Source organism: Ovis aries, chromosome 26, assembly GCF_016772045.2.
Source record: "Ovis aries strain OAR_USU_Benz2616 breed Rambouillet chromosome 26, ARS-UI_Ramb_v3.0, whole genome shotgun sequence".
NCBI lineage: Eukaryota > Metazoa > Chordata > Mammalia > Artiodactyla > Bovidae > Ovis > Ovis aries.
This window is the reverse complement of record NC_056079.1, coordinates 15,195,983-15,207,484: the sequence shown is the minus strand read 5'-3', so window position 1 is coordinate 15,207,484 and position 11,502 is coordinate 15,195,983.

Here is an 11,502-nt window from a genome sequence, read left to right as displayed (position 1 = left end):
TTGGTGATGCCATCTAACCATCTCATCCTCCGTCATCCCCTTCACCTCCCGCCTTCAATCTTTCCCAACATTAGGGTCTTTTCAAATGAGTCAGCTCTTCGCATCAGGTGGCCAAAATATCGGAGTTTCAGCTTCAACATCAGTCCTTCCAATGAACACCCAGGACTTATATCCTTTAGGATGGACTGATTGGATCTCCTTGCAGTCCAAGGGACTCTCAAGAGTCTTTTTCAAACACTGTGCTAAGCCCTTCATAGGAATTATTTCATTTAATCTGTAGCCCTGCTGCTGCTGCTGCTAAGTCGCTCCAGTCATGTCCAACTCTGTGCAACCCCGTAGACGGCAGCCCACCAGGCTCCCTCGTTCCTGGGATTCTCCAGGCAAGAACACTGGAGTGGGTTGCCATTTCCTTCTCCAATGCATAAAAGTGAAAAGTGAAAGGGAAGTCGCTCAGTCGTATCTGACTCTTCGTGACCCCGTGGACTGCAGCCTACCAGGCTCCTCCGCCCATGGGATTTTCCAGGCAAGAGTACTGGAGTGGGTTGCCATTGCCTTCTCCGTAGCCCTGCTAGTTAGATGGTATTAGTAGCTCCAATTTAGAGATGAGGAAATTGAGGTCTTTATAGCTTCACGGTTTTGTTTCTGTTCAGCCCCGGGTAGGCACACAGGGAATGCATTTTTTTTCAACACCAATAACACGGCAGAGTACAGTGGCAAAAGCAGAACTTTGAGAGTCAAGAGACCTGCATTCTGTTCTAGATTGTAAGCTCCCTAAGGCCTCTATCTTGGTTACCATTCTATGCCCACACCTCTCCCAATACCTGTGACATAATGAATACTTAATGAGCCATTCTAGAATGACTGAACGATTGAATGAGCCACTAACTTGGTATATAATCTTGGCCAAGTTGTTTAATCCCTTTGGGCTCCCCTCTTTTTTTATTTCTTTCCTATTTTGTATCTTCCTTGCTTCCACAAATGATTTCAGATGTCATAATAAAAGATACAACTGCATAAGACCTTTAAAGTAATGTTAAAAGATCAAGAGTGATATACCTTAAGTAGGAAAAAATCATACCTAAAGTCAAGGATAAAAATAACTGCTTCATTTGAGCATGAAATTTAGACTGAAAGTTGCAACAGAAAAGGAGCATCTGCTTGCAATCACCTCACCTGCCAGCTCTTCTGCCACAATTTGGGCAGAGCGTTCTGCACCTGAAAGGATTCTTGGAGAAAAGAAAAGGACCCAAATAGCTGCTTTGCTGTCTAATTATTTTCAATCATTAAATCATTCCAATTCTAGATGATCATGTTAGGTCTGTTTTAGAGCATATGATCAAAAGTCCGAACAGCAGAAAAACCTTGCATAGGCAAATGGGCTTTCTCTAGTGAAATGTGAGATACTCTGCTGAATGGAGAGGGGATCTTCCTGATCCAGGGATCGAACCCAGGTCTCCTGCATTCCAGGAGAATTCTTCATCTTCTGAGCTACAAGGGGCAGTGAATGGAGACACTGGACTAGCTCAAAACTTAGGGATGAGGTCTAAAGGACAGATTTAAAAGATCAGAAAGAACCAAGTCACAGCAAATCCTAAGTGCCCTCAACTTAGGAACACAAATTATCCCTGACCTTCACTAGCAGAATTGTTGTGGGAAACGAGAGAAACCATGAGATAAAGAATAGAAGAATGTTCCATCACTGTCACACCAACCCAGTTTAACATGATCACTAACTGTTCTAGGGAGGTTGTTTGTTTGAGGTTTGGGCATAGCAATTTGATAAGAAAAGAATCTGAACCAATGATGAGAAAGGTAAATAATTAACTATGTTACTGAGACAAACAGCAGGAATCTGAGTTATTCAGGTGATACCTTGAAAAAGGAAGCATTAGTACCAGCAAGACTCCATCCTGAGAAGCTTTTTTCTTCATCCTGTGGACCTCAGCGTCTTTACTTTTACTACAGAAGCCACTCTTCTTAAACTGGACGAGACTGCCTTTCAGAGATCAAAAGGAAATCTTTCCAACACACTAGATATGCTCTTATTTCTTCCATGTTTATGATCGTGTTTGTTCAGCTGTTTCCTCCCATAACTCTTTTCTGTTTGCAGACTCAAAATTAGATACTGGGTAATTCAAAGAACGATTCAGCAAAAATGTGCTTTATCATCTCATAGTCCCTCAACATGTATGCTGGAGTTCCTGCCTTTATATGACTATCCGGCAGATTCATTAATCAGGAAACTTCCAATAGCTCAGTGTCTCATTCTCCAAACTATGGTCTGAGAGCATCTAGATGGCCAACCAGAAGGTGAATTTTCTCACTATTTTTCTTTCAATTTTCTACATCTAAATTAATAATAGTAATTAGAAAAATTGAAATGACCAAAAATGTGAAAAAGAAGTGAAAGACTTCCATGGTGGTAAAGAATCCGCCTGCCACTGCAGGAAATGTGGGTTCGATCCCTGGGTTAGGAGGATTCCCTGGAGAAGGAAATGGCAACCCACTCCAGTATTCTTACCTGGGAAATCCCATGGACAGTGGAGGGGGTCGCAAAGAGTCAGACACTACTTAGCACCTAAAACAACAATGACAAATTAATAATAGTAATCAGAGAAATGGAAATTTTTAAAAAATGTGAAGAAGTGGAAAGAATCCAACTTGACTTGCAAAATTGAGAGTATAAATGTGTAATCAGAGATATGCAATTACAGTTGTGCCTGAACAAAGTTAGGGTCCACCAAGATCTCCAAGAGTTGGAATGAGAGACAAAATTAAGTTTTACCAAGGTCTATGCAGTGTTATACACTAACATTCAAAGAAACCCAGCTGCACTGTACAAGGCTAAGAGACAAATGGCTTTAAAAGAGAGCTGTATTTAGCAACCGTAACACACAGTTTACGTGTGGAGCTTAGCATCTAGTATGTTAATATTAAGCCACATGAACAGAGGCAGTAGCAAGAACTATGGCAGTCTCATCCTTTGCATGGGTTAGAGAAAAGTTAGAGTAATCTTCACAGTTTAAGAGGAAAAAGAAGATATTCAAAGGACAGTTGAAATGATTATAAAATTACTATAAACTGGGGACAAGTTTTAGGGACTAGGCACAGTTAGTTCAAAAAAAGTATGTTTATAGAACAGAAAGTGGATAGATTAGATCTGCTCTGTTGTTTCACACCACAGCAATGGGACCGTTGGTCGGAACTGGGAAAGCAGACCCCACTTACACAGGAAGTCCCTGACAACAGAGGCTGCTTGGGCATGCAGGGAGCCCTCATCACAGGAGTCGGTCCAGCCAATAAAGGCTGGAAGGGCTTGTCAGGGTTCTAAGCAGAGCTCAAGCACAAGGCGGTACTTCAGTCAATTGACCTGCAAAGCCCTCTCCCACCCTGAGAATCTATCATTCGATGAAAGAAATGGAAATTGAAGGATGATAAATGCGGAGACAAGAGATATTTAATATGGAGTCGATGTACCCTGTTATGTGTCTGCTTCTTGGGCCATGGGACCTGACCTTGCCATGACTGTGGGTTCCTTGCTGTTCTAGGATGCTCTTGAGGTTCAGCTATCATGTGGTGCCTAACTGCTATCAGAGCAGCTTTATCTTTTCTTTCCTTGTTATGTTATAGAAGGTAAATGAAATGACAGTGCCTCTCAAGGATTTCTTAAAGGTCATTTCAAGCTCCAGATGAAAATGATGACAATAATTTTAGAGGATGCTAAAATCCCTCCTATCTCCCCTTCAGGACCAAGTGCTCACCCACCCAGCCCTCCATCCCTACCCCAGGAGTGTGTACTGTTGAAGGCTTACAACTGAGTCTCCTTTCACAAGTGCTTTTACCGAAAGTTATGCCCCCTTCATGTAGGCATCAGTGGTAAACAATCCCCTTGCCAATGAAAGAAATATCAGAGATGTGGGTTCAATCCCTGAGTCAGGAAGCTCCCCTGGAGGAGGGCTTGGCAACCCACTCCAGTATTCTTGCCTGGAGAATCCCATGGACAGGGGATGCTGGTGGGTTATGGTCCTTGGGGTCACAAAGAGTCAGACACAACTGAAGTGACTTAGCATGCACACATGTAGGCGGTCTGCATGCAATGAGTGGATGAAGGCATAAAAAGGCCCAGTCCACCTTGGCTTTACTTGGGACACACTGGAAGCGAAATCTTAGCACCACAGCTTCCTGTGTCCTCTGCAGACACTTCATCAGAGTTCACCTTCTCTCTTTGTTCAGTTTTCTTTCTTCCACTCTCCTACAGGTATTATAGCTAAGGGTACTCCCCAGTAACCTTGTTGAGTAAAGCGCCTCCTCACTATCCATTTCTAGAGAACCAACCACAGCGCTAATGATGATGATGGTGACAAAGATGGTGCTGGTGGGGGACGGGCAGGTAGTGGTAGCAGTGGAGAAGGGAAACCAACTGCATTTCATTTGCATTATCCCTTATGCTAGCAAATACAAAGACCCTTCAGATCCTCATAATAACACGGAACGGGTAGGAACCCAAATAATCCCCAGTCTACAAATAAGGAGACTGAGAAACATAAAGTCAGTGATGTGTCCAAGATCCCAGAATTAGGGATAAATTTTACAGTAAATCTTGCCTTCTGGTTCTCATTTTAATGTTATTTCACCTAATTTTAGTGCCTGACACTTCATAGAACTCAAGGAACTATTTTTTGGGTAAATTAGTGTGATTTCACTGACTTTTTATCCTCCCTTTTCTCCCACTGACCCTGCAAATCAGGGAAAGGTAGAATGTTACCTGATTTTGCAAGACAATTGTAATTTCAAATATTCTGAATTCTGTTTTCAAAAATCTGCTTATACTCACCAGCTAAGAGAACTAATTTATTTTGTTCAGAAAATATGACTTGTATAAGAATAATGTAAAAAGCCAAAGAAAATGAAAATTTTCAAAAGGAAACTCAAGAAATATTTCCACAACATGTGGATGTACTGTGCTGTTTTTCTGCACTGATGCCTATCATAAACCAGTATAACTTGAATAACAGGTATTAATAATCAGTAAATGCACAAACCTCAGCTAGGTGAGTGTACCTTATGGGTCACTCTGATTAAAAAATTTTCTACCAAGTCCTGGATGTAAAGGAAAACATTAGAGAAAATTCCCCTAGTTCTGTAGAGCATCTGAGTGCTAAAAGATGTTTCTTAGGATACACACACACTGTTGTTTAGTCGCTAAATTGTCTACAACTCTTTGCGACCCCATGGACTGCAGCACGCCAGGCCTCCCCGTCCTTCACTATCTCCCAGAGTTTGCTCAAACTCATATTCATTGAGTCGGCGATGCTATCCAACCATCTTATCTCTGTCACGCCCTTTTCATCCTGCCCTAAATCTTTCCCAGCATCAGAGTCTTTTCCGATAAGTCAGCTCTTTGCATCAGGTGGTCAAAGTATTGGAGCTTCAGCTTCAGCATCAATCCTTCTAATGAATATTCAGGGGTTATTTCCTTTAGCATAGACTGGCTTGATCTCCTTGCTGTTCAAGGGACTCTCAAGAGTCCTCTAGCACCGCATGGAGAATGCATGAAATTCTGCATACAAGAATACTGGAGAGGGTTGCCATTTCCTTCTCCAGGGGATCTTCCCAACCCAGGGATGGAATCCAGGTCTCCTGCATTGCAGGCAGATTCTTTACCCTCTGAGCCACCAGGGAAACCCATTGTACATGCATGAATGTGGTGAAAGAATTTACAAGAATTTGAGTCCACATTTGATGAGGTGTCACTGACTTAAATATTGCTGACTAAATGTTGCTCCCCTACTTTGATTCTGCTTGAATTAAGTTCTTGTTTGGCTTCTTAAGCCATGGACTTGAAATGCTTTCAGGCTAGCTTGTTTCATTAACTGCAGAAAGACTCCCTGTGGTGACCTAAGTTATTTCACTTTGTAGGAGTTTTAGAGGAAGATGTTCTATAGCAGAGAGAATAAATCTTAAGCAAGTGAAGTCACTGCAGCTGAGAGAAAATCAAAACCATTATTCCTCTTTCTTCACAGTGGACTTAGACCCTGTGTATAGAACAGCTGAGAGCAGAAATTGTTTCATTCATGTCAGGAGAAACTCTGTAGTTTGATATTAAAGTCATAACAGTTGCTGGTAAAATAACTTAGCATTTAAAGTCTAATAACGCTTTCTCCCTCACCACAGTCCTATGTGCAGTGCATTAAAGCATTGAAAAAATATAATACTTTATATTTTATGATGCAGAAACTATAATGAGAACAATCAAAATGATTTATCCTAGATAAATGGCCAAAAAAATCGCTGAAAACATCACCATTTCTCTATAGCTGACTTCCAGTAATCTGATCCAAACAAACCACAGGAGCCTCTACATTTACAGAAAATTAATTTCCAAAGTGTTTCAATAAGAAATTTCATATGGCAAAAATATCATGTAATTCTCTGACTTTGGACATCATGATTTTTGAAACCTAATTTCTCATCTCTCACATAAAAATAATTCCTACTTGGCAGGTCTCTATGAGGAACTGATTTAATATTTATAAAACTTGTAGCATAGTGCCTGGCACATGGTAATCTGCTCAATAAATTACATTGACACAGCAATGGGACCATTACACTATGCTCTGAAATTGCAAATGATTTTCAACACAGTGAGAAAAAAACACCCACCGAACAAAATGAACAACAAAAAGATGTTCTCCATGTGCCTAATAATTCTCTGAGATTTTAGGTACATTTGAAAGGTGCAATAACTGCTTTAGAGGACTGGTGTCCGATGCTGCCATACTTGACCTATAACCAGACAATGACATAAAGTCTGAGAGAGTCTGGATTCACAAGCAATGCTTGCCTTTGAAGATGCAATGAAATCATACATGTTTTCTCAGAAATTGATGGTTAAAGAGAATATGGAAGGCTACAGGCGGATCTCAGAATCCACACATGGGCATCAGACTGTCCACAGCCACATGGGAGGAGAACACATTTTGAAGTGAGAATATATAGGCTTGGAGAATTTTGCTTTGGAAGATTCTTCTGGAAAAAAGCACTCAGTCTGGAAGAGATTTGGTAGGATCTCTTCAACATATCAATTATATCCCTTTGTGTTGTCGCTGCTTCAATTTTATCATGGTAGATTCAGTCTGTATCTGGTAGAAGAATCTTCTAGGCAATTCAGTGGAGGGAAAGAAAAAGGGCATCTAAATAAACATCCTGTTTGATATTATCCATGTTTCAGTTCTCTGCAGCCCCAACTCTGGATTGAGAGCTAAAACTTTTTGCTCCAAAAGAAATGATAGTTACAACACCATAACTGTTATGGGTTGAATTGTGTTCCCCAAACAGGTATGTGTTGCACGCTCACTCGCTCAGTCATGGCTGAGCACACACACAGCAGCAGCGTCAGCTGCAGACTATTCATTTCAGGATATTTCTCTTCAACAGCCGAACAAAATTTTGAGGTCCAATACACTGAATTCTCTACTTGGCCTTTATACCAACCTATAGACAAAGTCTGACTCATTTGTTTCAAAATCTCGATTCCATAAATATATGACCTTGAAAAAGACAGATGAGAATCACACCCAATGCCTACATTTATTCTGTTCCTCTCTCCTTTTACTATAATTTATGACTAACACTCCCCTCCCAGCCTGATGTGAATTGACAGTGGCTCATAAAACAGGTTTCTACCTTCTCATTGAAATTACATTCATCAAAGCTTCCCATGGAGAACAGATCAGTAAAACTCAAATTTTTCTTTGATGTTTTCATATAGTCAGTTCATTATTACTATTTTAATAACTGTTTTCTTACAGAAAATATGTCCATTTATTGAAGAGTATACAATTCAACACAAATAAAGACAATTTGTATATAATCCAATCACTCATTATTAAATATGGGCAATGTTTAGTATAAATCCGATATTTCTTCCATGAAAATATATTCCAAATTTTACTTACAAAAATGAAATTGTGTCACTGCATTATTTTTATGGGTTTATTGCTGTTGCTATTTATGTAAATCTAATATGAACATCTTCTGTGCTATAAATAGGACAATTCTATATTAAAAGTCAAATAGGATCTTGATTGCTCTTTCATGTCTTTCAAAATGCTCAAGTACACCATGAAACTACCAAAGAGACACAGTTCACAGGGTTTCCCACACTGTTTTGGCCTGTGGTGCCCTTTTTGAACAGCCTCTCATAGAACACATTCCGTAGATATCATACTACCTAACTACTGTTAAAACACTAAACATATCCTGGCTGTAAAGGAGTAGAGTGCTCAGCCACTCAGTCACGTCCAGCTCTTTTGCGACCCCATGGACAGTAGCCCGGCAGGCTCCTCTGTCCATGGAATTTTCCAGGCAAGAATACTGGAGTGGGTTGCCATTCCCTATCCCAGGGGATCTCCCCAAGCCAGGGATCAAACCTGCGTCTCCATCGGCAGGTGGATTCTTTAACACTGAGCCACCTGGAAAGCTTCCTAGGTGTAGAAGAACCATAATCGATTTAATCACTTCCCTATGACAGAATTCAGGTAATCATTATCTTTAATGAATTCCCTGCCTACTTCGTAAAGTTCCCATTCTATTTCTAAAAGGAAATAATAGTCTTTCAATAATTCTGAGATAATGCTTTCTGCCACTGAAACATTTCAGAAAACCATATGCTTCTCAGCCAGGCAGCAGCAGTCTTGACACTCTTGCCATGTGTGTGGACATCGACACTCACCGGACGTCAGGGAGTGTTCTGAACACAGAAGAGGTACACCACTTCTAGCAGTGCTCCTGTGCCAACAGCCCTCCTGGTGGCACAGAGCAGTGACTTGCAAACGTCAGGTGCCCTAGAATCTCCTGGAATAACAGCAAAGAACGTGGAAGCCCAGGCTTTTCAGAATGAAGCATGACTTGGGGCTCTAACTTTACCACTTTTCTAAGTGATTCTAAAACTGGCCAAGTTTTGTTTTTTGTGTGTTTTTTTGGCCAATATTTTTTTTTAATGTAAAACCATTTGTTTCATTCTAAATCCAATCACTTTCACAACAGTGAAAATTAGAGACTGGTCAAGGCATGCCACTGTACATGGTGTTGTTTTCTGACTGTGGTTGGGACCTGGTCTTGATCCACAAAGGTGACAGGAGGGGTTGGGGAGCAAGAACATAGAAACACACACAAAAGAAAGGAAAACTACCTTGGCAGAGAGGCAAGATGGTGAGCCTGCAGTAGGGGTGAGAAGGGGCTCCGGGGCGGGGCTGGGCCAGCAGTCCCAAACCGGCTCTCCTAGCCCAGCTCCTGGCAGAGGGCAAGTGGGGACCTGCCAGGTTCAAGGTTAAAGGCCAAGTTTTAAATTTTACCACTAAACAGGTGACAATACTGTGTGTGTCATGAGGAAAGAGGGCATCTAAATATTCAGAGGAGTTGGACACTGAACATGAGGAATTTTAGGAATATCTTAACTAACTACTTTTTCTTTCTTTCTCTTTTGTGTGCCCAGAGTGAGGGATGATGAGATTCACTCCACATCCATTTAAAAGAACTCTTCCAACAAATAGTATTCAAACATAAAATGGAACATTGTGTCACCAGTTTATTGGCAAGCTTTTTTTTTAATCTTTAGAGGAATGTAAGATAAGGATATGTCTTATGATTTATGAGTCCTTCATTTTGCTGGCAAGTCTTTGGCACCTGATCTAACACCTCACATAAAGAAGATGTTCAGTAAAGGTCTGATAAAAAAAAAAAGCCATCAAAACACCCAGCTCACGGAGTTGCTCCACTAAAACGTATTGCCTCGGTAAATGTGTCCCAGAGTTATCTTCCTAAAGTACAAATATGGTCACATCTTTGGTCTTTTAAAAACTCTGTTATGGCTTCCCATTTCCTGAAAGTCCAAAGTCCTTAACAAGTAGAACAAGGTATTTCACAAACTGCCCCACGTCTGCCTTTTCGGTCTCATCTTTCACGCCTGCCCCGGCCCGTGTTTCCGCCACACTCAACTGAGGTCCTACAAATCTCACACTTGCTCTCCTGTCCCTGAGCTCTGCTGGCTGCCCTGTGCCCCAGTGCCCAGAATGAAAAACCCCTCCTAGTCCTCTTAGCCCAGGTCGAGTACAGCCCGTAGTCATTTTTCTCTGGCTCCCTGGGCATAATTGTACCTAAGAGCAAGTCCCATTGTAACGTAGCTCCTTGAGTTACTTGTATTTTCCTCTCTCAGAAGGAGAGCTGTAATTGAGTAACCTGACACCGGATGAGGTTCTTGGCAGGTAGTACAGGTTAGGGGGATGTTTGTTGCATTGCATAGAGGGGCGGCCAAGAAGGAAGATACAATAAACCCAGGATTTCCCCAGCCCGTTCATTCATTCATCTGTTCAGCCATCGTGTCTGTTTCTGCGTGCCAGGTGCTATGCTAAGCAATCAAAACAGGGTAATGATGAAACAGACATGATTCCTGTTCCGAAGTTTATAATCCCGTAGGAACTGGGGTGCCCCAGGGCCCTGTCTGTGAGCAGCATCACTTTCAAAAGCCCAGTTGTAGAAGCCTTGAAGGAAAATGTGACTCTTTCTTGAAAGGGCCACCCTGAGCTGGGTCATACTATCTTATTTGATCCTCATCAAAGTCCTATGAGACACTCAGGGGATACAGTCACTTCACCCAATTTGTGAAAGAAAATCCACCAAGGTCCTTCATATATCTTACACTTGGCTCATGTCATTCCCTTGGTTTATAGATTTTTTTTTTTTTGTCTTTCCCTCATCAAGGCCTCCATATCTTTCAAAATATAGTTTAGGTATCAACTCTTTATCCCTCCTCTGGCAAAGCTGGTATGAAATGATATTCTGTGCTAATTTAAACCCACAAGGACTGTTTACAGAGTTAATCATCTTCCTTTTGATGTAGAAAAGGCCTAAAAGGAGAATATTCTATCCAACTATCATTTCAAGGGAACTATCTGGCAATTAGGACTTTAGACAGCATGAGAAATGAATTCTGCTCTGGGTAGATTCGGTAGAATAATTACCATTCTGGATTACAATTCTACACTGAAAAAAGGGAGCTCCCATTCAGTATTCTGCGTGCATGCTTGCTAAGCCGCTTCAGTCATGTAACGCCATGGACTGCAGCCCACCAGGCTCCTCTGTCCATGGGATTCTCCAGGCAAGAATACTGGAGCGGGTTGCCATGCCCTCCTCCAGGGAATCTCCCCGGCCCAGGGATAGAACACGTGTCTCCTGTGGCTCCTGCGTTGCAGGTGGATTCTTTATCACCAAGCCACCCAGGAAGCCCCTGCAAGGGCACACAGGCTGTTCGTTTCTTCTAGCTGTGTATGCCGTCCCTGGGAGGCTTTCAGCTATGCATCTCCTAAATCTAGCACATTTTGTCCCTATGGTTTTTAGTTTGTTTTCAACATTTTTCTCATTTGGTATCAAACACTTGGATCCTAAAATATGTACTAAATCATGTATTACTCAGACCTCATTATTTGTTCACTTTGATGAATA